We start from the raw sequence: 27,254 nt of genomic DNA, 5'->3' as shown, positions 1-27,254 counted from the left end.
CTATGTCAAATATTCCAAGGATGCCTTATACAGTTTTTCTTTCCATTGTGTCATAATCTCTCATTACAATCTACCAATTTCTTTCTGCTGTTGTTTCTTTCTGTTAACCTCTAGTAGTCCTAGCTCCCCAAATTCAGATTTAATGCTTCTGATCAATGCTTCTCCCTGCTGTGGATTGATTTGACTACCAAGTTCATTAGAACTTTTTCTACAATAAGATTTTAAAAGATCTAAACTCAGCTTCAGGGCATCTTCCCAGAGTCAAATGCAGAAATTTAGCACGTAGATGATGTGGCATCTATTTCACTAGCCATGTAACTTTTTAATTTACTCTTTGACATTGCTGAGGTTGTCATTTATGTGTGGCCTCTAGGCAAGTGAGATTATATTATATTAGGATATGAACAGAAGAATGAGGTGCTGATCTTCAGTGTTTCCATGCTGATACAGAGTTGGGATTTCTGTTCGAACTCCTGTACTCCAAAGTCCGTTCTCATTGCTCTTAGAGTCACATGTCAAAAAAGTCCATACTTGAATTATTATAGTTCTTGAACATTATATGGTATTACTTATTGTTTTTTATTTACAGCACGAACTCTTTATCTTATTTAACTTAAAAAATGTTCTTAGTTGTTTTTGAGAGAGAGAGAAAGAAAGAGACAGAGCATGAGCGGGGGAGGTGCAGAGAGAGGGAGACACAGAATCCAAAGCAGGCTCCAGGCTCTGAGCTGTCAGCACAGAGCCTAACAGGGGGCTCAAACCCAAGGACTGTGAGGTCATGACTTGAGCCGAAGTCGGACACCTAACCGCCTGAGCCACCCAGGCGTCCCATGTCTTATTATTTAACTTAAAATTTTTTTTCACACATATGGATTCGCTAAATATCTGATGGATAGGTACCTGCTGAAGATATATATTATTATATATCAGTTATTATCAGTGATATTAATATCAGTGATATTATCAGTTACACAGATATAAGTCCTTTGATAACATGCCCTTACAATCAATGTTGGGGTGTGCATTTTAAATGTTTGTTTATAGACCTTGAGCTGAATATATAGGTCCAACTATATATAGGAAAAAATTGAATATGCCTAATATACATATAGTTTGTAAACTGCTAGGAAAATGTTAAAAGTTGCAAAATAGGGGCGCCTGGGTGGCGCAGTCGGTTAAGCGTCCGACTTCAGCCAGGTCACGATCTCGCGGTCCGTGAGTTCGAGCCCCGCGTCAGGCTCTGGGCTGATGGCTCGGAGCCTGGAGCCTGTTTCCGATTCTGTGTCTCCCTCTCTCTCTGCCCCTCCCCCGTTCATGCTCTGTCTCTCTCTGTCCCAAAAATAATAAAAAACGTTGAAAAAAAAAAAAAAAAGTTGCAAAATAAAGTACCTCTGAGGCATTTGGTCCATTCAAATCCTAGTGTAATAAGTCTTAGAATTGTAGTTCGTTTGGAAGTTAGTACTTCTCAGAGTTACTGCAATGCAGGACTAAATCAGAGGGCGTGTTAATATGCCGATCCCAATATTTGATCCCTTATGATTTCTTTCTTTTTTATCTTTTCCATCCATATAATTTTTCACTACATAAAGAGAACAAAAAATTTAAAAGAGAACATACCTGTTTTACGCAAAAACGACTGCTGCTTTCATACTGTGCTTCAAAGTGGAATTTAATTTGTATTCACTTATTTTTATGTACAGGTCATCTTTAACACAGCTCTCGTTGGACTGAAGTGGAAAAATGAGAATTGGAGCATATTTTCATTTTTGAGGTGAGTCCACTTGTAGAGAGATGAGTGTATTTCAAGCTATCTGCTGTTTCTCAGGAAATTTTGACATTCGCATGTACTCTGAGAAACACTACAGTTACACATGAAGTGCTGAGTGTGAGCCTGAGAGTCCTGGGCTGAATCTAGGGCTTGCCCCTGCCTTCATGCCCAGTCCTGCTGCAGGGGCCGTTGGTGTGGTGCCCTGCTTACTTGACTTCTTTGTGTCAGTTTGCCTGTTTTTAAAAGAGGGATGATGGGACTGTTGACTCAGCTTACCTTCCAGATTACATGTTTTGAAAATAAATTGAGATCATGGATATGTAAGTGTTTCATTAAGAAAAACGGTAGGTAGAGGTACTAAAACTGTCAACTGTCAGTAAGTTCAATGGGTCTTAACAGTTATATGCATAGAATCTTTATGAGTATGAAATTTTGGATGTTACTGTAGCCTACTAGCAGCGGAACGGTAGGAAGACTGTGCCATCTTCTATATTATTTCTGAGAAAAATGGCAAGCACAAAAAGAAGAGGGGAAAGTAAGAGGAGGAAGAAGCAGCAGAGGAAAGAAAACAAAACCACTTGGGTGGCTTGGAAAGTACTGGCATTTTTAGAATTAAAAATGTCTTTATTTACTGGGATGTATTTGAAGGAATTGTTAATCTGTGGATTACTAAATGCATTTTCTTTGTGTGTATGTGTGTGAAACAAAGTATTATTAATAATAGTTCAGATGTACTGAATTGTTCACTTTAAAAGGGTGAGTTTTATGGTATGCAAATTATATCTCAATATTTAAATGCATTTTCTATTAAAAACCTGTACACATTATTTTCAATATTTTTATATTCTGTATTTTACATTCTTGATGTGGGGGAAAAAATCTAGTTCTGATTTTTCTCTTCCTTGGGGTTTTAGCCATTCATCTGGATACCTTGGTATAGGTGATCTGAGGCTTGCTTGAGTAATACTGAGTGGGTGTTTCTTTTAGCTTCATAAATTTGTTTGTTTTGTTTGTCTTCTTAACTTCCTTTATTTCTCTTGTTTTTCTTCAACTCACCCGGCACACGTCATGTCTTTATCTGTTTTTGGGCTTAGGATTTGCACATAACCTTTTATTCTGGGTGTCCCAAATTGTATCCTGAAGCTTTTTAAAGGTGCCAGGATACTATTTAGCAATTGTGGTTATGATATTTCTTTCTAGTAACTATGTTTTAAGAGTATTTCCTTATATCTTGGGAGAGAAATACCGGTCAGATGGTAGTAAAATTACCGTCTTCCTGCACTCTGTCTTCAGATATTATGGATTCTAGTGCAGTGGCTGTTGCTGTAGCTAGATCATTTGGTTATCTTTTGTCTTAACATTGCAGTTGCTCTCATACAATGTACTTACTCAGTTCCTTGTTGAATGACTGCGGGGGCGGTGTTCAAGGTCCCTCACAGCCATCAGCCACCTGTCTTTTAATCTTCAATCCGGTTTCAACAGTTTTAATTCTCTTGCTCTAACCTCTAATTTATTGCTTGGCTGAGTCATCTAGCAACTACTTTTGTGCTCTCTTAATACAATTGCCAGTCATATTCTTTTGTATTTTTAAGAAATGTTGTTTGTGACTTACTAAACAACTGGCTTATTTAGTTCCACCTAAAAGTCATTTCTTTGGTTTCCCCCAAAAAAGTAATTGACCAGTCTAAAGAAACATAATCGTAGAGGGGTTTTACCAATTGCCTTTTTATCTAGATAGTGCGTGTAGGCTGTAGGAGGAAAGCCTGTTCACAGCTTTCACCATCCAACACTTGTAAAATTTAGGACATGTAGTCTCTTGAACCTCAAATTTTATAGTTGTAAAGTAGGTATAGTGTTACTGACATCATAAAATTGTAAGGATTGAATTGAGATAGCATACAGAAAGTGCCCAATACAGTATGGAGCACAAATTTGTGCTTAGGTAGTTATTGTCATTGGTGATTCATCCTCTTCCTGCAATTTGTTATCATTGTCATGGTTGTGAGATGAAGCCCAAAAGGAGTTTTGTACCAGTGAGCTAGAGACACAATGCAGTATTGACAAAAGTCTGCTGTTGAAATTGTGTGTAGATATGGATTCTTTGATACACCCTTCGTCTTCGTTACCATGAGAAGGTCCAAGCCTAGAGGTAGGTCAGCATGTGTAAGATTACTAGAGACTTACAGAAATGGGTTAATTGGTAGCTAATGAGCTGTTTCTGAGAATAGCACTAGAGTTTTAGGAAATACACAGTTTCACTTCAGACTTAGCCCTTGGAAGTAAGCAGTTATTTAAACTGTTTACCTTTGCAGAAACAATACACTAAAAGTATTAACCACTTAAAAATTTTACCTTTTTCAGTATGTGTTTCTGTTTTTTGGATATGATGAAAAAATTCAGCTACCAAGTCAGATTTTAAAGAAGAGACATATATAGCAATTAATCATTCAGCTTTCTTTTGCCTGCATACAGGCACACTTTATTTTCTTTCATTTTAGAGTGTGAGCATACAAGATATCGGGATGAGATAACAGCACATCAGGTGGCTTCTTGCTATCAGTTTGGGGATGATTGAAATTACTGACACATAAAATGCAGTGAAATCTTTTTATGCAAGAATACCAGAAAAAACAGATGTTTCTATTTGGAAAATACCCTAGCTCTTTGAATCTTTGGTGTGAGGTTTGCATGAGGTGAGAAAGACCTGAGTGTGTGAAACATTTAAAATGGTGAAAAGTTTGTTTTAAAGTTTTATATTCTGAATTTAACTCTTAAAACTATTTTGAAAAGGGAATAAATATTTCCAAGATGACAAAGATTCTGTGCAGGGGATTTGATGAAATCAGCAAAAAATTGGGGTAACAAGATTATTCTATCCAACAAGGATTTATTTCCAGATGATATAAAGACAGGCTTTTAAGATACCATAAGATATATTGTTGACTGAACTTTCTGCCTGAGATGCATTTCTGAAATGAGTAAATGGAATATTTAAATGTCATATGTAAACTTGTCATTTGTGAATCCATTTTTGAAGCAATACTTAACGTCTAATAGACCTTTTGTGCAATTAAAGAGTTTCTTAAAAAAAGATTCTCATATTTACATGGAGATAAGGGAGGTGATGCTGTTTGTCTGTATTTTTGTGGTTATATGGGAAGCGTAGTTATTTTCTGAGGAGGGGTGAAGGCAAGGAGGAGCATGCTCTATTATAACTTGAGAATGTGGTCACTATGGGGAATATGGTGTGGAGTCCACCACAATCAGAGACCAACTAAGACTGGTACAGATTTGTTGTGTGTCTCATTATCAAGTTTATAATTCTCCTTAGTAAACCAGGAAGCAAATGTAAAGAAGGTTGAGTAGTACTAGGCCACAATGAAGATAAAGTCTCTGCCCTCAAAAACTTCATAGTTTCCTTTACAAAATAGAATGTTCTGTCTTAAAGTCCCCGAGTTTCTAGGCTCCCTGTAGACATGAACAACCTAGTTCCAGTGTATCCTATTGAATCTCTATTTTTTTGATCATCTCCAAGTACTTAGCTCAGTGTTTGGAATATGCATTGATTAAATTAAACTGGCAATATGGAATCAAATGCTAAAGGGAAAGGCTGTGCTGTTATTTTTATTTTTTTATTTTTGAGAGAGAGAGGCAGAGAGAGAGGGAGACAGAGGATCTGAAGCAGGCTCTGTGCCATTAGCCCAGAGCCCAATGCAGGCCTTGAACCCATGAACCAGGAGATCATGACCTGAGCTGAAGTTGGATGTTTAACCAACTGAGCCACCCAGGCACCTCTGTGCTTTTATTCTTAATAGTGGCTAACATGATGTAGCTCACCTTTAGAGGAATCACACTGGTCTTCTCCTCAAAAACCATGTAAACAAGAAAAGAATATAAAGTGAAATACTTAAAGTTATGGGAAAACCATGGAGTGCCTGGGTGGCCCAGTCAGTGATGCATCTAACTCGATCGCAGCTCAGGTCTTGATCTCAGGGTTGTGAGTTCAAGCCCAGCATTGCACTCCATGCTGGGCATGAAGCCTACTTTAAAAACAAAACAAAAACATTATGGGAAAACCAAATCCAAACCACCAGTCTAGAATTCTGTATCCAGGAAAGTTATCCTTCAAAAATGGAGACATAAAGACCTTCTGAGACAAAACAAGGACAACACCGCACTGGGAATTTGTCACCAGTACACCTGCCTTGAAAGAAATGTTAAAAGAAATATGATTTGTAAATATTCTAGTCTGTGGCTTGTCTTTTTATGTTTTTGTGTTTTTTAGCATATTTTTACCGGCTTAAATATTTTGCTCCCAAAGTTTGATATCAAAATATATTGTGCTTTAACTGTTTCTGGAAATAGTATCTCTGAAATGACTGTTTTCAGTAAAGCTTACTTAAAATCTTAGATATAGCATGATTAGGCAGTGGGGCGGGGAGTCAGGTTACATTGCAGGACCAATGACAGACTGCTGACATCACCATGAGTTTTGGAGCAAAAATGGCCTAAAAGTTGTCCTGTGTTGGGCTGAAATGGCCAAATGTCTGTACCCCCACCTTGATCACTCATTGGTCCTGGGCCTCCCTGGGAAGGGCATGACCTTGGGCTTGGTAGCTTACTGCCCCTGAGGCAATCCCTCAAAGGGCTGATTGCTCAAGGCTGTCTGCTGACTGTACAGCCAGCAGCTGGGACAAGGAATCATTCCTTGAAGGGATATCTGGGTGGCACCTCTCCAGGTCTACCTCAGATCTGTAGGTCTGGGGCCCATTTTATGTTTGGTAAGAGGCCCTGTAGATCTGGGGCAAGAGGACTCTAATAAATCTGTATATGTGGACAAACCAGCGTTCCCTTAGCGGAGTCACCTGCAAAGCAAAGGGCTCAAAAGCAGAGCTTGGGGAAACAGTTAAAGGAACTAAGTACAAAAAACAGTAACGAAAGTATAAATCTTAGATTTGTAATGTTCTTTTGTGTTCAACGCATAAAGCAGAACTATCAGACTTAAATTTTCACGCAAAAAGGTATGTGCTTTCCTAAAGTAGATATGGTGCCCTGAAGAGACATGCCTGACCTTTGAAATTCAATTAATGACTCAGCACCTGGAAGGATGTTCCTGATTATTGTCCTGGTGCTTTTGTAACATCCTCTGTGGTTCTTTGCCTGAGGAGCAGATTACCTTACCATGCATCAGGAGTCAATATTAAAAGGGCCACTGCTGTAGTTTCTGTAAGCTTCATCTCTTGGACTGTTATTAGTTTGGTACAGGGCACTGATTAAATTATATACATGCATATACCCCCAAATCGCTGCCTGGTTTGAAAATGGAATCTCTGAATTGGCTTCTGTGTCTGTTTTAAGAGTTATTACCATGGGAATAAATAGTCTGCTTAGTTTTATAGTTGGCATGGTTCTTCCAGGTTAAGTCACCTGTGTTTTCTTATGACCAGTTGGCCACACTAAAAAAAGCAAGTAGTTAGAATGCAAAACTAGTGATTTAGTAGAATTAGCCACATCAATGCTTTTAATCTGTTGATTATTTCCTTTCATGCTAATCAGCAGGGGTTTCCTTGGTTCGGTTTTAAACTTGTGCATTGCAATCAGAACGGGCGGGGATTTGTTATCCTGTGCTGTAGTTGTGAACTTTTCTTCATTTGTTGAAGCATAATGGGGGAGAGAGAAGAAAACGGACAAAAACATCATGATAAAAGAAACAAGGTTTATTCATTTTTAATTTTCTTAATTCTTACTTTTGCTTAATTTTACTCTGTCATCATTTCATATACTTTGCTTTACTGTATGTACATAAACTGTGGCAGTGGATCAGCTGTCTTAAACCTGTAGGTTTCTACAAACATTAATTAAGGTATTTCAATTAGGTTTACAATATAACACAAGAATGAAGAGGGGCGAATACAAGCAAAACAATGAATTGGGGGTAATGATTTGTTGATTTGGAGATAGACACACACATACACGCATGCACGCACTATTTTGCCTAATGGCCAAACTGGATATGATAAGAGTTTCCTGCTTGGGGTCAGTGCTCCTATAGCGAACCCAGTTCTGTACAGCCCGAGATCTTTAGAAGTTAAATCAGCTGGGAAAACAATGAGAACCCCAGATGCCACAGGCCTTGTGAGATTTAAACAGTAAAACTGTAGTTACTTGTGTATAACTCAACTTTACACAAATTAATAAGATTTCCTGAGTGGAATGAGGATTTAAGAGAGCTAGTAAATTTCAAAGCCTGAAAAAATACCACATACTGAATTACAGTCTCATCTATTTAATAATTTAAATCTGAGGAGTCACATATGCAACAAAGTTTAAATTAGTTCAGTTCTGGTTATGATACGTCCTCTTTAACTCATGACTCAGTAATCAAAATGATTTTCCATTTAATTAGTTGCAGTTGAAGAGATTTTTCTCTTTTATCTCTACATCATTAATAAAATTATAGGGGTGCCTGGGTGGCTCAGTCAGTTAAACATCCAACTTTGGCTCAGGTCACGATCTCATGGTTTGTGAGTTGGAGCCCCATGTTGGGCTCTGTGCTGACAGCTTGGCCTCTGGACCCTGCTTCAGATTCTGTGTCTCCCTCCCTGTCGGCCCGTCCCCTATTGGCACGCTCTCTCTCTCTCTCTCAAAAATAAACATTAAAAAAATTAAAAATAAATAATTAAAATTCCAATCATTTCTGCTTCTAGGATGACTATATAATTTCATTGATACCTAATATAGTACACACTACATAATAGTGTTACTATAAGTATTTATTTATTCCTTCTTTCAGGAGGCAAGGAGAGGCAGGATAATTAATCACCAATTTGCATTAAATAAATTAAAGGAGAAAGCTATACATTGTCACTTCAAAACCTGCCTCTTATTGCTATTTAACTGTTTTGAGGAATGCCTACTGTATCACTAATGTGTCCAGCACGAAAACATCCTGTATGTGTGTATGCATGTATATACATATATATGTATTTTTCTTCACTCCTCGCTGTCACTGTATAGACAAACAGGCTTTTGACAAAACCTGGCACTTCCCTCTTGACTGTTTTTCATAAATCCACCTGGCACGTATTACTGTAGAACTTTTGTTCTAGTTCTTTTCCTGACTTTGGCACATATTTGAATTCGGAGCCAGTGCTGCCTTTTCCAGGTGATTTGTTTGTAAGATGTTTTTTCCTGAGAAGCCACAGGGACTGAACTTCCTATCCCGTAGGTGAATATGAAAATCGCAGCCCTCTCCCCCAGACCCACCACTCTGCCGTCCTTGACAGTAATGAACCCTCTTCTTTCTTGATGTTTTTCTGTTTGTATTCTTTTCAACTTGTCTGTCATGTGAAAGAAAACAATCCTCCTTGCTTTATCAGGCTCTTCAGTTTTTTTTGGGAAATTATCTTCAGATATTAAACTCCCCACGAAGGCTTTCTCACCTTACTGGAAAAGAAGTGACAATTTGCTTCCTGAAACCTTTTATTTATTCAGTTTTTATGTAAACTGACTGACTCCTCACTGGTCATCCTATTAAAGTCTTCTGATCTTTTGTTTATACACAAGTGTGATTTCATTAGATTTATGTGGTGTTCAATGTTTATGCATATACCTGTGCTACTTGTATGCTTTTAGCGTGTATATGTACTTCTGTAATACAGATTAACCTGAAGGGCAGTCTGTATTTAGAGTGTGTGTTTATATCTCTAATACAACCTAAAGGGAGAATTCTACATTTTCTATGAGCAAGTCAGCACACTGATGGGTTCAGGACAGGCTGCCCCAGAATATACCACTTTGGCATAACGATTATTGTGGATTAAAGTCACTTAAGAAACAGCCTGTGCCAGAAGGACACTGACCCTCTTCTCTCCCTCTGAAAGCAGGAATTAAATTCTCCGTGTGAAGGGTACCCCCCCTGCACCTGGAGAGTAAAAAGCATCCTTATTTACCAAAGAGAGGGAATTCAAGTCCGAGAAGCTTGTATAAACAAACCTTGTTACTGCTTCCTTACTAATTTCCTACCACAAGCACAAACCCCTTTGTCTTGTCATTTCCTCATGAATGTACTTTTTCTTTGTCTAAAAGATGTAAAATCTCCTTGTTTTGGTGATTTCTTTGAAATTCATGTTTCTTTGAGCTCCCATATGTATGAATTAATTTTGTTATTCTCCTGTTCATCCGTTTTATGTCAATTTGTTGTTAGACCAGCCGGAGAACCTGGAAAGGGACAAAGGAAAAGTTCTCCTTCCCCTTCAGTACTCACCTGAGACAAATTTCAACAAATGTTTAAGACACTGTTTATTGACAGAGCTTATGAATTTTTAAAATTCATATTTCCCCCCTCATTTGTTATTTTTTTTTCTTCATTCATCTCTCTGTTCTTTGTTGGTGAATCAGGGCTGTTGTAATGAGATTTCTACAGGTCTGAAGTCCAAGGTCAGTACCGAGTAGTGGGTAAGGAACTGTGTGACTAAGAGTTGCTAGTGTAACCCCATTGTATAATTTTTGATAAGGTGACAAAAGTCAAAGAATTAATAACGTAAGTGAAAGTGCTATGTAAACTATATACTGTGTGTGCCCACACATCCTCTGAGAGTGATTTCAGTCATTGCAAAGCTAGTGGTAGAGATAAAGCATGTTGCTGCTGTAATTACTGGAAGTCCCTGTGAATGAACTTGGTTTGGAGATCTAGCAGGTAAGTATAAGATCTGCTGGTTTATCCTGATTTATTGGTGTGGATCCCTGGGCTAGTGGTATCCTAATAGAATGCAGAAGAGTATTTGCCTCGAAGTAAACAAAGTAGATGTTTTTTATGTTCCCTAACAGGATGCCTATGTGATCTTTTGTTTTGACATCGAATTTTATTTCATTGTTAAATGAATCAAAATGATATAAGACTCATTATTCTAATGCATCTTATGGTATTTTAGTTTGGGAGGGGGGGAAACCTTGAAGACTGATACGTTTTAACAATAAAGTAGTATCTGTTCCTTGGAGATACTGGCTTGTCTGTAAACAAGCCCCCTTGCAAAATGGAGCAAGACCAGCCAGGAAAATTTTGTGTGGGAGTTATGCATATGTATGTGTCTTTCTACAAGATGCATGTAAAAATCTAAAGAGCCATGTAACCCCCTATTCAACATGTACTTATTATGCTATAGCAGCCAAATTTTAAAGTAAGATTATTGCTGATTTGAATTAATTTCTGTATTTAAAGATATAGAAAGCTTTTGCCAAAACTTATTGACAGTCAGAAAATCTGCCTTGTTAGCATCTTAGTCCTTCTCTAATGTCGAAGTCAGTTGATGGAGACTTTTTGGTGGTATTTGAGACAATACCATACATGTGAAGTGCACGATTTATCCCAGGAGTCTTGGATAAGGATTATATTTTGACACTAAGTTCTGAAAGTTCATGAGCATTAGAGAGGGACTGACTGACCCTTGGGTGATATTTTGATTCCTTATTATGAAACCATACAGCTTTTCTGTTAATGAGTACTGTAATATTCAAAGTCAGTAGGAAGTTAAGAAAGAATGACAACAGGCATCCTTACAGAAATGAAATAATGCTTTAATACTAGCACAGTCAACATATTGGTTATCTTAAAATTGAATTCTGTGTTTGCAGTAAAAATTAAGTTGTGCCCTCGTTGAGATGGAAGAGGTTAAGAGTTAGCATTAAGTTAATGTGTAAGTTTTTTCTTCTGCAGTATAAAATGATCTTTTTTTTTGAGAGAGAGAGTGTGTGTGCATGTTGGAGAGGAGCAGAGGAAGAAGGAGAGAGAGAGAGAATCCTTTTTAAGTTTATTCTGAGAAGAGAGGTCGCGAGCGAGTTGGGGAGAGGCAGAGAGCGACGGGGGCAGAGAGAGAGAGACAGAATCCCAAGCAGGCTCCGCACTGTCAGCAAGGACCAAGCACCATGCAGAGCTGGAACTCAAACTGTGAGATCATTACCTCAGCCGAAGTTGGATGCCTAACCAACTGAGCCACCCAGGTGCCTGGGGGAGAGAGACAATCTTAAGCATGCTCCATACCCAGCCTGTAGTCCAACACAGGGCTCAGTCTCACTACCTTGAGATCCTGACCTGAGCTGAAATCAAGAATTGGACCCTTAACCAGCTGAACCACAGAGATGCCCTGCAGTATAAAATGATTTTAACTTGGGAGTTGGTCAACAGGCACTTTTGGTTTTGGATTAAATGTAATTAGAATAATCTAGGCAGGTATATAAAGAAAGTTTTACCACATGTATCAGATTTATAAAAAGATACACAAATGTGGTTGTTAATTTAGGGAATCATGTCTGATATTCTTCATATATATATATATATATATATATATGAATAATTTATTGTCAAGCTAGCTAACATACAGTTTATACAGTGTGCTCTTGGTTTTGCTGGTAGATTCCCGTGATTTATCACTTACAAAGAACACCCAGTACTCATCCCAACAAGTGTCCTTCTCAATGCCCATCAGCCATTTCCCCTCTCCTCTGCTCCCACCCCATAAACCCTTAGTTTGTTCTTTGCATTCAAGAGTCTCTTATGGTTTGCCTCCCTCTCTGAAACTACTTTTTCCCCTTCCCTTCCCCCATGGTCCTCCATTAAGTTGTCTCAAGTCCCACATATGAGTGAAAACATACATCTGTCTTTCTTTGACTGACATTGTTGAGAGTACCAAAAGACCTAACCTACTATCTTTTCTTTTTTTTAATAGATGTAGAATAGGTCTACATTATAGTTTTCTAACTTAGAACTTGACACTGAGAACCTCAATGCAAGGTGTATGTTTATTTTGGTCTAGAGGAAAAATGTTATGCATGTTTGTGTCTTGTACATACATAATAAAAAAAACCCATGCTGGTAGCTAACAGAATGAATCCTATTGATCTCAACGAAAAAGTGAAAAATCAGCAAGAAAAATTTGAGGTTAAGGTTTTAGTGAAAGATCACTGCTGAACTAAGAATGGCATAAAAAGTTTTTTCTCCTTCAAATTGGGATAGATTTTTACAAGTGATATACATATAGTTTTGATGAGAGTATAAGTATAGCATCTGTGGAGTGTAGGGGAGGAAAAAGTTTTCCTCAGCTCTCTTAGGGTCTCTGGATCTGTAAATTAAACTGACAAAGAAGGATTAATAGGAGAAAAGAATACAGATTTATTTAATAGAAGGTTTTCATGAGATAGGAGCCTTCATAAAGAAAGGAAAAAGGAGGCCTGAGTATTTTTATCTAGGTTAGATGAAAACTGATCAGTTATGGAGGAATATGATAGAATAAAGAGTATGGGATAAATATAGTAAACTGGAGGAGATTTAGCAAAGCCTGTTTGTTCTGATTCTTCTCAGTGTCCCTTTGTCTTCAGAGATAAGGATGCTCCTTTCTTCCTGGTGAATGGAGGGCATCTCTCACACTAGGGTTTTATGACCTATTTCAGGAGAGAAGGGCCAGGGAAGGTCAGAGTGATCTTCCTGCTTCTTCCATTTTCTCAAACTCCTTTACCCTAAATATCCAATATGCCAAGGTTCCATATTTTAGGGTTAGCTTGTCCTAAAACATGTCATTTGTTCCCCTATCTGAAACTTCCCCCAAGAACTTCCAAGGTCTAGAAACTGATTTAGTAGATTATCTGTTGAACCAGTTTCTCAGTCCTGGACATTTCTGTGGATACCAAAGAAAAAGAAAAGGTTAATGGTTAATGGTTAGAACAAACCATTAACCAATGAACGTGGTTTTTGAGTCCAGAGGGCAGTTAGTCATCAAGAATATTTATAGATGCTTGACTCAAAGCATCTTCAGATAGGGTGAGAGCAGATGGTAGTAACCTGGCAGGTTTTCCTGGTTTGCAGTTTGAATGTCTCTGGTGATGTCATCAGGTGTTCTGGTGAACTTTCTGAGTGGCCCACATAGCAGTAGGCAGGAAGGGTTGTCCATATATGAGTTGTTGTGGTGATTTCTCTGAAATTGATCTCAAGTTGTCCAGCTTCAACTTGCAGGGCTTTGGGAAAAAGGCAGTTTTAATTTTTAGTAATTCCAAGTCAGAAGGGTGGGAGAAAAATTGGAAACATTAGTTTGGAGAATTGTAGCTAGATATTGGAGGAGACTAGAAGAATTCAGGATCCCATCTACTTTGTAGGTAGAAAACAAAACCTTAAAGACAATGAAGAGGACTAGAATTTAACACCCACATGGGTATGCTGTAGTTTTCCATTGAAACACAATTTTTGTCTTTATAGTCACCCTCATTTCTATCAAAGATAATTTAAGTAAGACCAATCTGTTTGCCACATGAGTCTAGTTTCATTAACTTGGCATGATCATATCGGTGCAGCAAGGATAGTGGTTGACCATATATACTTTTTAAAAGTCTGCTTTGCCAAAACTTTTTTTAAGTTTATTTATTTATTTTGAAAGAGGAAAGGGAGAGAGAGAGAGAGTGCATGCGCACAGGGGAAGGGCAGAGAGAGGGGAGACAGAATCCAAAGCAGGCTCTACGCTGTCAGCACAGAGCTTGATGTGGGGCTCAATCTCATGAATCATGAGCTGAGATCAAGAGTCTGGTTGCTTAACTGATTGAGCCACTTAGGCACCCCCGCTTTGCTGGAACTTCTAATGAGGAATCATAGATTGGACTTTCAAAAGGCTCTTGAAGCTTGTAGACTCAGCCAGTGACTCACTGTCAGATTTTGCCTGTAACACTTATAAATGTGAGTAAAGTCCTCTGTTCTTGAGATCCCCCAAGTATCCTGAGGTTCCTGGATTCGGCTAGGAAGTAAGGGTACCCACCTGTTAGGCAGAAATCCTATAAGCAAGCTACCAGGTAGTTTTTAGAAGGGTAGCTTTATAAGCATTGGCTCCTTAAAGCTAACCTTAGTTCCTTGAAGCTGTCTGGTCACATCTGATTCTGTGCACATCATTTTCAAATATGACATTCCAGTCAAAGCCTTTCTAATATAAGCAATGTTTACAATTGTGTCCCGTTACAAGGAGGACCGATTTTTATTGAACTTAGCAAATAACTATATTGCCATGAAAATAAGAATACTCAGTAAGAATTCTCAAATTCTGGAGAGATGAGTTGGGGAGAAAAGAGAAATGCTTCAATTCTGTTTACAGAAGTATAATTTACCAAATTGCTGTGAGTTATAAGTAGCTCAAAAGGAAAGAGAAAAAGGTTTCCTTAAATTGGAAAAACACAACATTAAAGAACAAGTGCTACTTCAAACAGAAGTTACAATCATCCATATCAGTCCATTCAGTCCCTTATAATTAATTCTTACTCTGCTTGCTCTTGGGTTAACAGGTTTACGAGTCTATCAGCTCCTACATCAGTTCTGGAAATTCTTACCCATTCCAGTGGCATAGTGTCAAAGTTTTTCAAGTGATACCATCATAGAGCATTCTCATAGTAGATGATTGTAAACACTTTTAGGAAAGAATCGGAGCAGAACAGTAACTCTGAGCTGTCAGCACGGAGCCCGACGCGGGACTCAAACTCACGAGCTGTGAGATCATGACCTGAGCCGAAGTGGGATGCTTAACTGAGCCACCCAGGCACCCTGGTACGGTTAAAATTCTGATGAGAGTTCATTTGATAGGAAAATTAGTTATTTCTATGGTATACAACAATCTAAGATGATAATTGGATAGAGGGTGGTGACAAATTTCTATGAACTTTGTGTGACTTCTGGAATACCTATCTTAATACGATGTATCCATAAAACATAGCCTGAATGTTTACCACCACTTCTTATTTCAGTCTTTCCCATGTCAAACCTAATTATATTAACATCTCTCTTGCATAAGATGAGAGACAAATCCTTTAAGATTTTCCAAGGGCCCTCTGGATAACTTGACAATCAAGTTGATGTCAACAAGACTTTAGGAATTTTGTCAAAAATATCAAAAGGTTTGGGCTAGTTGACTAAATAGGGTCACAGATCATTGACCTGTGGTCACATTATCTGTCTGACCAAAGTGAAAGAGGATTTTAAAGGCAAATACAGAAGGTTACCTAGTTGTGAACAAACTTTTTTTAATATGGAGGGAACTCAGTTTTCTTAAGTAACCAGTGACCTGATAAAGACAACATGGAGCACAGGAAATTATTCTAAGACAACATCTAAGGTAGATTACTTAAAAGGTAAAGAAAACTAAGAGAAATAGGGATGTTCTTTAAGCTCACCATTTAATACTTAGTTAACCACTTTATTACACTGTGCTCTTTTATGCATTGTTTCATTCAGTCTCTCTGAAGAAGATACTATTATTTTTATTTCATAGACAAGCAGATAGATTTGGTGGAGTAACTTGGCCAAAGTGATACAGCTGTAAATAATAGCACTGGTGTTTGTACCTGTTTTGCACATGAACCTGAGTTTTTTACAACTATGTTCTATTGCCTACATTAATGATTTGTCTAAGGTCATGTGATACTAAATGATAGAGCCAGGGGAAAAAATTAAGCTTTTAGGTTTCAAACCCATTGGTCTTTGGACCATAACATTTCACCTCTTGACATGGGTTTATTTAACCTCTTTTCCATAGGTCCATCTCCCAAATACAGAGGAATTAGATACTAGTGTTACAATTGTCATTCGAAGGTCTTGAAACTGCAGATTAAATAAAGCTTAAGTTTTTTGGAGGATCAATATTTTATTGACGAGAAATAAACTTGAAAGTAATCCTTAATATTTTGCTCAACCGCGGTAAACTTGCAACGTATTAACACTTCAGCCAAAGGCCATGTAGTTATATATTCTTCTGCCTGTGCAGACTCTAGCCTGGTGATATTCAAAGAAGTTAAATCACTTTTTGAAATGAATATAGCCTCTGGCAGTTTAATATCGGTGTTTCACTGTGACATTCCACTTCAGATCCTGTTAAAGCTTTGCTGTAATGGCTTCTCTTTATATGACCACAGTACTATGTGCCACTGACACAGCTTGTCTGATTTAAGTGCCCTCTGCCGCCCCTCTTTATTGGTAACACATGAGCTTTAAGGATCATTTGATGTGCAAATTTAATTGCAGGTTTTATTTTTGAAGGATGACATAAGCTATGTCATTCTGATAGCTATTTCTACAGCTTTTTCTAAACTGCTGCTCTGAAAACATGCATTTCTTTCTGTATTGTAATGCTTCCTGATTTACTTTTTCAAGCCTGCTTGCTCAGTTAACTTGTTGAAGTGTATATGTGATGGTTCTTTGCAGTATTTCAGTAGGTATATGCTTTGAAATTAAACTTGGGCATTTCTTATTTTTTGATAAGATAGGTCCTTATGAGCCTTTGTTTTCTGTATCTGTTGATTTCCCCCTCCTCCTTTTCTTCCTCCCTCCCTTTCTTCCCAGTGCTATAGCACATGATTACAATACTCAAGAGCAGTTGAGTCTCATTATATGGCTAATGTGATAATTTCTTGACTGTATTACAGAGTTATGGTAAAAATACTCTAGAAAGCATCAGTAGGCTTATATGAAATGCCATTTTCTTTCCGAACGACACTAAAGAATCCAGAAGCACTGATGAAAGAATCCAGAAGCACTTTATTATTTAATAAAATAAGTACTCGTATCTTTTTTTTTTTTTTTTTTGAGAGTAACATTTTATGGAAAACAAAGGTTTGGAGGATGATATAGGTTTACAAAATGCCGTTTTACAAGGAACATCTGTTAGTTCTTCTGATATGCATTCACTGAGTCAATTATGAAGGCTAGTACCATGTGAGTCAGGTGAAATAAGGAAGTTCTGAGTGAAATCTTAATAATGATAGGAAATATTGGTACTACATGCCAAAAGCTTCCACTTTTCCTGCCTCCCAGAAATTCTTTATACCTATTTGTTTTAGAAGAGTCTGTATTTAAATTGGAATTTTTTAGCAGAAATTGGGGGGCCTCTGAAATGTGTTATTTCATAATTTGTGAGGTAAATTGACAAATGTCCTCATAGCAACTAATACTTTTTCCTCATTTGTCATTAGATTTCCTGACTATTCATTCGGTGATTTAATTTTTCTGATAATTTACCATTTTCTGTTGAAAAGTGTAAAACTGCCATTTACAGTGATTTAGCCAAAATCTAATTAAGTAGATTTTCTGTTTTTAAATTTGAACTGTGAGAATGTTCTAGAATAGATCTGAATGGGAGCTCACCAATTTGTCTCATTGATCTCATTTTACAGGTGAGGAAATGGAGGCTGAGAGAGATTAAGTTACTTGCCTGAGGTTATAGAGCTACTAAGTGGCAGAGTTGATGCTTCAACACAAGCCTTCAGTTTCTTAGTACTGAGGTCTTTGCACTTTACTACTTGTCTTTGATTATAGAACTTGAATAGAAATGAGACATCACTTTTTTGTTTTCACCATTAAAAAATGTTTGTGTTTTGTTTTTTTTTTTTCTTTTTGATTGTAGTTGTCAAATAAGGGTGTGACTTCCTGGAACTGTATGGGGATTCCTAAGTGGAAAATTGACACACAATATCCATAATCAAATGAGTTTGTGTGGTGTTTCCCTGAGTATGTACCTAAAACTTTGCTACTTTAAGGTGAAACTACCATTTTGTTCCCTTATATATACCCTGTTACCTAATTTTGCAGTTCATTTTTCTCAAATTCGTACTTCTCTTATTGGAGACTCAAACCATCTGTAGACTTGAAAATGTAATTATGGTACCACTCTTCTAATAGCTTATGTAAACAATGAATATTGTTTGGTCCTGCTATTTATATTTATTCATCCCAAGAAGTGTCCATTATGTTTTTTTGTTTGTTTTTCACCTTTAATCCAGATTCTGTGTCCAAACAATATCTCCAAAATGATAGAGACTCATTTAATCTTTTTTAAAATTTAGTATTTTTTTATTAATTTTTTTAATATCCACTTATTTTTGAGAGAGAGAGAGACAGAGAGACAGAGTGCAAACAGGGGAGGGGCAGAGAAAGAGGGAGACACAGAGTCTGTAGCAGGCTCTAGGCTCTGAGATGTCAGCACAGAGCCTGACGCGGGGCTTGAGCCCACAAACCGTGAGATCATGACCTGAGCCGAAGTCAGATGCTCAACCAGCTGAGCCACCCAGGCACCCCGTCATTTAATCTTTTTTAATATGAGCAAGTTGGTTATTCATCTCATTCACATCCCATGCATATTTGCTCTTTTGTATGCCTGTGATATATTAATAATCTTACATGACTCTCCCCAAATATGAATTATATTGCACTGCTATTTCATATCTAGATAAGTTATTAAAGGATTTGGTTGATCATTCTACCCATATGAATTTAGCTAGCTTAACTTGCATGTTACTGAGATTTGGCAATGTGCAATTTAGAGTTTAGAAACTTCTTTTGGATTCTCTCATTAGTAACATGTTAGTTTCTTACTTCCAATGAGAGTTTTAAAGTTAGAAGAAGAAGGGTTGGTTTACAGAAAACAAAGCAGATTGTGATTCTTGGGAGAGGAAGTGCTGAAAGACAGATGAGGAACCGCGATTGAAGTGTACAGAAACTGAGAGTGAAGTTCTGCATATTTCCAAGGTGAATGTATTGTGACATTGTTGATCTGTTCTGCTTGCCTGTCCTGATAATTTATGTTAATGACTTCATGTCATTTTGAATCTGAAGGTCTTGATACATTTTGCTACATTTTATCTTGTCTGCCTTTGTATTTGTGGTTACAAAGTGTGGAATGTAGGGCAGGGACACCAGTAGAGAGGGGTGTGTGTGTGTGTGTGTGTGTGTGTGTGTGTGTGTGTGCAATTTCCAGCTTCCTTTAATAGTTACGGAAGACGTGTGGCAACCAAATCTATGTTCCAAATATATTTCTAATGGCTACTTCTGGTACACTGCCCTGTCTTAGAAGGGTGAGGCAGTCAAATACCCACGAGCCTTGCTTGGATTTGTCCCGTGTCATTGACATCCTTTAGTGTGCATATGAATGAATATAGCTATAGTCCATGCAGTTTTTTTATTAATATTCTCTTTTTTTAAGTATGCTTCATGCCCAGCTCAGAGCCCAGTACAGGGCTTGAACTCATGACCCTGAGATCAAGACCTGAGCTGAAATCAAGAGTCGGACACTTACCCAACTGAGCCACCCGGCACCCCTATTAGTATTCTTAATAATGATTAGTTATATACTAGCCTGAACCTGATTAACCTTTTATAAAACTGTCATTAACATCTTTACTGGTGGTTCAGAACCAAAAGGTGTATCAGAATTCTGTTACTTGGAACATGGGGTAAATATAAACAGGGCTCATGGGATTTGTAGATTTCCTCACCCTTAGAAGATAGGGCATTTACCAGAAGTAGCCATAAGAAACATGTATTTGGAATGTGTTAGATTTGGTTGTTGCACATTTTCCCATGACTATTGAAGGAAGCTGGAAATTGTACACGTACATCTCTATTAGTAAACTTGCCCCCCAGCAGGGAATTGAATGTACCAGTTAACTTACTGTTAGGAAAGTGACTGTCTTAGAAGAATAAATGGCCTATATCTAAGCAGCAACATTTTTGGCATTTAGCAGACCCATGGACCTAAGAGGTATTGTCTTCACAAAGACACACTGGAATTGGTATACCCTTGAGATGTTGTGAAATGTTGTGTTGTGGAATTTTATGATTATATTTTCATTTTGAAAAAGTCTTTCCCTTGTGCTACTGGTCTCCTCACCAAAGAGATATTAGTACTTTCTGGTGTTCTCCTCATTGGTTTCAACGTTTTATTATTTTTCTTTTCTCCTTTTTTTTTTTTTAAATATTTATTTTGAGAGAGAGCATGCACGAGTGGTGGAGCGGCAGAGAGAGAGAGAGGGAGGGAGAATCCCAAGCCCTGATGTGGGGTTTGAGCTCATGAACAGTGAGATGATGACCTGGGCTGAAATCAAGAGTCGGACCCTTAACCAGCTGAGCCACCCAGGCCGCCCTTTCTCACTATCACTCCTTTCATAGTGCTGCCCCATATCCTGTCCTTTTTTTTTTTTTATGATGCTCTTCTGTTGCAGTCTGGGTTCCCCAGGATACAGACTCTCAGATGGAAATTAGTGTGCTAGAAGTTTCTTAAAAAGTGCTCTTTGGATCAACCCCTGTGGAAGGGAAGGGAGATACCAGTATTGGGCAGAAGGGAAATTAGGCTACTGTGCAGTCCTGATGGAGGTCTGACCCAGAGGGGAGTTCTGAAGCCAGGATGGCTCTCCACCATTGTCCCCCATTAGGGAGAGAGGGCCACATCTTTATATTCCCTGCAGCCACCTGTCTTTGAATGTGGGCTGCCCTGGAAAGGGAGCATGAGCTTGTGTGAGAAGAATCTTCAGCCAAAGCCGTTCTCAAGAGAGCTGGTAGCTGAAGGCTGTCTGCTGGCAGCCGTTCAACAGGGGGATAAATCATTCAGTCCTGAAAGGGGATCTGAGTGGCACATCACAGTTTCCACTCTGTCCTTTTTGCACAGGTGCTGGAGAGGGCTCACGGCGGCCTGGGGGATGGGTCAGGATTTCCAGGATTGGGGCGTTGCAAGGGCAGAGTGGTCATCAATGGTAGAGAGGGAAAGTTGGTGTGCAATAGATCCTGCCATATAATTGAATTCCTGCTTTGCTTATTGTCTAAGTAAGTTTTTAAACTTCTATCCATCTATACTAACAATGTTCTCTTTTTAAGTTACATAAACCTGATGAAAACTCAGGGTGCTCTATGTAGAGAATATGCATGTCTTTGTATATAAATTTTGTATGGTTTTGTAAAACCTACTTGTTTTTTCTGTTTCCTATTCTTTATAGGCTCTTTTTTCTTCCTCCGTCTCTTAATAATTATGCTTTGTTTTTCTATCTTCATGTTAAAAAATTAGTTGAGTACTGTATTTTCTATTTGGTGTATACACACAGACACACACGTGTGTGTGTGTGTGTGTGTGTGTGTGTGTGTGTGTGTGTATACCCATTTCTTTTTTAAGTTTATTTGTTTATTTTGAGAGAGAGGGGAAGAGAGAGAATCCTAAGCAGGCTCCATGTTGTTAGTGCAGAGCCTGACATGGGCTTGATCCCGTGAACTGTGAGATCATGACCTGAGCCGAAATCAAGAGTTGGATGCTTAATGGACAGAGCCACCCAGGCGCCCCTGTTTGGTTTGTTAATGTTCAATCACAGTAAATCATTTTCTTACATGTTTTGTAATTTCTAAATTATAGGCTTATCTTCATTTGTGATTTTTGTTGTTGTTGTTTGGTTTAGTTTTTCTAGCTTATAGAGGTCCCATGTGGCCTATAGAGTGTTACTCTAGAGTGGTTTCATTTCTTCTGGATACTCCAGGGATATCACAAGCCTCGGACCCAATTTTATCTCAATTTTTGAGTTTGAAGATTCTCATACAAATAAGATTTAGACTTGAGAACTGTTGTGACACAGGTGTAGGGTTTTAATTTCTGGTTGTTGCATTTCCCCTATGCTTTTACCCAGATTCCCAGAGACAGGTTGTCTTGAAGTCTTACTAAGACAGTGGGTGGATTTGTCCTGTTCCCTGCATCATTTTTTAACTGTGATTGCAGCCTTTTGAAAATAGCTCTGGTTTTTTGAAAGGATCTCAGTACCAACTTTATACCTTGTGTGTCTGAGAGCTCTTTCTCTGCCTGCACATGGTCATCAGGGTACAGTTGGGTAGGTGGTATCCTGTGTTGAGGAAAAGCAGGGCCAGAAATCTAGACTCTTCTTCAGAGAGAATACTTTCTTCCCATCTCATTGCTTGAGAGGGCATCTCCTTACTAATTTCAGTTAGGCCGAAGTGCTGAGGTGATTCCTGTGGTCATTTCTGGAGGCCATAACTGGCAGTATTTACTTTGGTGCATACCACTTTGGCCCTTGGTTCTAGCTTTGGTGTAGCACCAGGGGATTTTCTTTGTCGTAAGTGAAGCTGTGTTATTTCTTTTTAAAATTTGTTACGCTCTTTTTCATTTTTTCTGTGTGTTTGCAGTGGAAGGTCTTCATTAGCTCAGTTAGCCACATTGCTGTACCTGGAGTTTCTTCCAGTTACATATTAACCTCTGTTCCTGAGATTCCACCCCTAACAATGGGAATAATAATAGTGTCTGTCTGTATGGTGTTAGTTTGGAGCACATCTTAAGTTCTCAGTCATTGTTAGCTATTATTATTTGCACCATTTACAGCTTTACTTTAGCACCTCAGGGAAGAGTTGGAAATGAAGTGGTTGTGTTTCTTACTTAACAAGAAGAGGAAGTCTTAGTTAACGCCCTAGAGAAACCAGAGGAGAAACTTTGTTCACTATAGTAAAATGCCGAAACTGAAGCTTAGAGTCCCACCCTTTCTGTTGATATGCCGAAGGTCACTTGGCACCCAGAGTGAGCTGAGAGGAATGTCCTCTCAATATTGCCTGGCGGATCGCTTAGAGGAGTCTTGCTTGGATTGTGTGGGTAGGTAAGTTTGACTTTGTGAATATTTACTTTGCTAAGGAGGGCTCTCAAAGGCATAATTATTTTAGAAGATATATATAGACCTTGAACCACGCAGTAATACTTTTTAGTCCCAGTTAGCCTTTTGACAATTTCTTAAATTCCCATTTGGTATTCCAAGTGGATTCTGAACTTGTTGAAATTGGTGCCTCGGGCTCCTCAGAGCCCTGCCTCCTGCCTCTGGGGGATTTTAAAGGATTTCTTTCTGTTAGGTCATATGTTTAAGAGAATCATTTCCCCCCATAAATTGTAGGTGAGAAGAAATCTGTTGACGATTAATAGTTGGGGAAGCACAGATAGAATATATGAAGTTTTCTTAAAAATTACTTTAAGTTAATCTGATAGGCAAAATACTGTGATTATCCTATAAATATTAACTGCTTTGGATTGTTTATACAATGTCAGTTGTACTATGAAAATTTGCTTATTAACCAAGTTCAGTTTTCTTAGGTTGTTATTGGCTTTGAGTCCACAGACTTAACACTGCCAAATTTCTGTGTAAACATTTTGCTTGGGACCTAAACTGTAGTGAATATGTGTATTTAAAGTTTTTTTTTTCTTCTTTCCCTGAGCCTGTGTATATTAATGGAACTTGTAAACATTTAAATAGTCAATTAATGGAAATTTTTAAGGAAAAACTCTTCCAAAAAATTCAATCATGTGATTATGTTTTAAGTATAAAATTTGAGCTTAGTGTGAAATATCTATATATAGACCTATCTATCTATCTATCTATCTATAATTCTTACATAGAGATGTTTTTGTAGCTTTTATCAATTTGTTACATTTAATTTTTTTTAGGAGGAGTCTTTTTGTTGTTATGTTACGAGTAATTAAGTGCAAGGCCAAGATTTATACTATTTAAAAACAAGAGTTAATAGTATTGTATCACAGTATACTAGATAGAGAACAAAAGTAAATAACCGGTTACATCTCTGTTTTGGTGCTGGGAAATGTAGTATATTCTTGAGTTCAGGTGCCATGGTTATTATGCCTATATTGATCCATTGAAGTACATTCTTGAATATGTTGATTTTTCTCTTATGTGTCTGCTATTTATTAAGACTCTATACCATAAGGAATGTCATCTACACCACAAACTTAAACTTCCCATATAAGTACAATGTGCAACTGTTTGGTAGCATACATAGGTGAGATTCCGTGGAATGTTTATGACCTGAGTTATTCTTAACCTTGTTGCAGAGCTTTGGTCAGCTTTACAGGGTGAACTCTAAAGCAAGTGTCAGTGTCATGCTCAGTATAAATTTTATATATGCTCTCGGAATGGTATGTAATGTGGGGGAGGGGCAGAGAGCGAGGGAGAGAGAGAATTCCAAGTAGGCTCCATGCTCAGTGCAGAGCCTTACATGGGGCTTGATACCCCAACCATGGGATCATGACCTGAGCCGAAAAAACTGAGCCACCTGGGTGCCCCACCTGGAGTTTAGTTTTAAAAGTGGTTTCTGTTTTTTTGCAGATGGACTTGGAAATACTTTCTTCAGTTTAAGTAAATTACATATAGGAGAAAATGACTTTGGGAAGGATAAGATGTTTATACTCATTTTCTGTGTAATTCTGAAATAAATTGTATAGAGAAGTTTCCTTTTTAGTTTATTTTTCAGAGAAATCATGTTGCATTAATTCATCAAGGTAGGCATGAAGAGTTTTAAGCAGACAAAAATTAGCTCATTATATTTTAGATTTTTAAATAATACTTTACTTGAATTGTGTAAAATTTTTGTGCGGATGATATAACAAAGTAGATTTTCATATAGTCTTTTGATCATTTACCCTGTAACAAAGTTCTAATTTAATTAAACAATTATTCTTTAAAATTCTTTTTTCTGTTAGAGTTTAAGCTTGTGTGTGTGTGTATGTATATATACATATTTTTTAATGTTTATTTTTGGGGGGGAGAGAGAGAGAGAAAGAGAGAGAGAGAGAGAGAACAAGCGGGGGAGGGGCAAAGAGAGAGGGAGACTCAGAATCCAAAGCAGCCTGACGCGAGCACACAGCCTGACGCGAGGCTTGAACCCACAAACTATGAGATCATGACCTGAGCTGAAGTCAGACACTTAACTGACTGAGCCACCCAGGTACCCCCCATGTGTATATTTTTAATTTTTAATTTTTTCATGAAACACTGAAAAGTGGACTTTCAGCTAATCAAAATGTATTATTTTAGTTAAAATTTGTGGCATTTCTGTCTGCTGTATAGAATACATTAACAGATTCAGGGACATGATTAGAAGAAACTTGTAGTAGTTTTAATTCTTAATATATATTCTAAGGTATTAAAGCAATATGTGAAATACTGTGCTCTTTGTACTTAGTGATGTAAAATCTGAGCTGAAATGGAACATGTGTTTCTTATACTTGCCTTAGACCTTATGTGCACATTAATCCAAGAAGGTTTTGCTTTGGGAGAACATTGATATACAGCTTCTTGACTACTAAAAAAATATTGTGTCAGATATTTAGATGTAATTCAAAACCATATTAACTTTCTTAATTATATGATCTAATGATCAGATTTAAATATCTGCTAATATTATTATTACTCTTAAGTTGTATTCTTTTTTTTCCCTCATTGTTTCCAAAAATATACTTTCCTCTCATTTTGCAGGTAATTTTTTTATGCCACTATTTTTTAAAATTTGCCAGACCAAATGACACAGTTAGGATCCATTAAGTAGAGCTGTGAATATCAATCTTGGACACAAAGCTGGGGATTGTTGTTGGGAAAGCCCTCCTGCTGCTCTTACTTGGCATTCCAAAGACTCTGAATGAAGTCTCTTCACTTATTTCAAAGCCTGGGTTTGTGAAGGCCAGTTGGGCTCCCTTTTGCTCATTCATCACTGATGTTACACTCTTCTGGTTAAATTACACTCTTCTGGTTAAAAATTGTCAGTGACTTTCCCATTTTCCATCAGATAAAATTCAAAGTTTGTTATAGAACTTATTATTTGTCATCATGTATCTTAATTTGTGGCCTACGTGTCTTGATCTTGATGCTTTATTATATATTTCCTGCCTTTTTCTTTATTCGTGCAGCAATTAGAAATCGTTTCCCTCATAATCAAAATTTAACTCATCCATAAGGTCTGTTAATCACCCCCATTAAATTTCTCCTGGTCCCTTTTTCCAACATTGAAAGTAATCTGTTTTTTTTTTTTTCCTGCATTTAAAAAAATTTTTTTATTTATTTTTGAGAGAGCATAAGTGGGGGAGGGGCAGAGTGAGCCAGACAGAGGATCTGAATCAGGCTCTGTGCTGACAACAGGGAGCCTGAAATAGGGCTTAAGCTCACAACTGCAAGATCATGACTTGAGTTTAAGTCAGATCCCCACCTGACTGAGCCACCCAGGTGCCCCTTCTGCATTGTCTTAAGGTGCTTCATGTTCTGTCTTGTGTTGCAGTTATTTTTACATGTGTTATATTTTACCCCTCCTGTATAGCCTCGACCAACTTTAAATGATCCACTGAATTACTTAAGTCTCTTACCTCTTACTAGGATGGTTGGAGGTGGTTTCATCATGTTTCTCCTGTGTTACCTTGTATTCAGGAAATACTCATAAATATTTGGTGAGCAAATAAATGAAATGACATGACAGCGTGTTACCACCAGACATTTTATTCCTCTGTTGGAATGGACATTTGGGGATAGGGGATCAGTTAGAGAAGAAAACAATTGTGACATAACTGTCTGAATCCGAGCTGTCCCCAGAAGGGAAAGCTGAGGGAACAGTCAAAGATGCAGTTAAGAAATGTTTTAGATCATGTTTAATGGCTTAATACTGACGAAGAAAGAACAACGTTTTCTAGATAAACACTTTGGGCTAATAGGAAATTGAAGAGTAACACAGGCTTTGTAGATCGTGACTAGAGTTCTGAGTCAGAGAACATTAATCATGAGTCTGTAGTTTGGGAATGAATAGTCAGTTCTTCTATAATGCTTGTTTTGAAAATGGGAATTTATTCCTACATTATTGGTACTAGGGAACAGTTTGAGGATAACGTAAATT

The 27,254-nt window shown here is 37.7% G+C and overlaps 1 protein-coding gene across 5 annotated transcripts in view; it reads left to right on the top strand.

Moving 5' to 3' along the window:
* EPS8 (EGFR pathway substrate 8, signaling adaptor) overlaps window positions 1-27,254 on the top strand; it is a 188,124-nt gene that overhangs the window by 58,168 nt on the left and 102,702 nt on the right. For 3 of the 5 annotated variants that reach the window (XM_078450070.2, XM_078450068.2, XM_078450069.2), the window contains exon 2: window positions 1,701-1,771. The gene's annotated coding sequence lies outside the window, so the exon portion shown is untranslated. Of the gene's footprint in view, window positions 1-1,700; window positions 1,772-10,366; window positions 10,467-23,069; window positions 23,195-27,254 lie in introns of those variants that run through there. The other 2 variants (XM_060658273.3, XM_060658272.3) reach the window with 2 other exon arrangements.

This window comes from Panthera onca, chromosome B4, assembly GCF_046562875.1.
Source record: "Panthera onca isolate mPanOnc1 chromosome B4, mPanOnc1 haplotype 2, whole genome shotgun sequence".
NCBI lineage: Eukaryota > Metazoa > Chordata > Mammalia > Carnivora > Felidae > Panthera > Panthera onca.
Note: the sequence above shows the minus strand (reverse complement) of the source record. Positions and strands in the feature narration are given on the sequence as shown.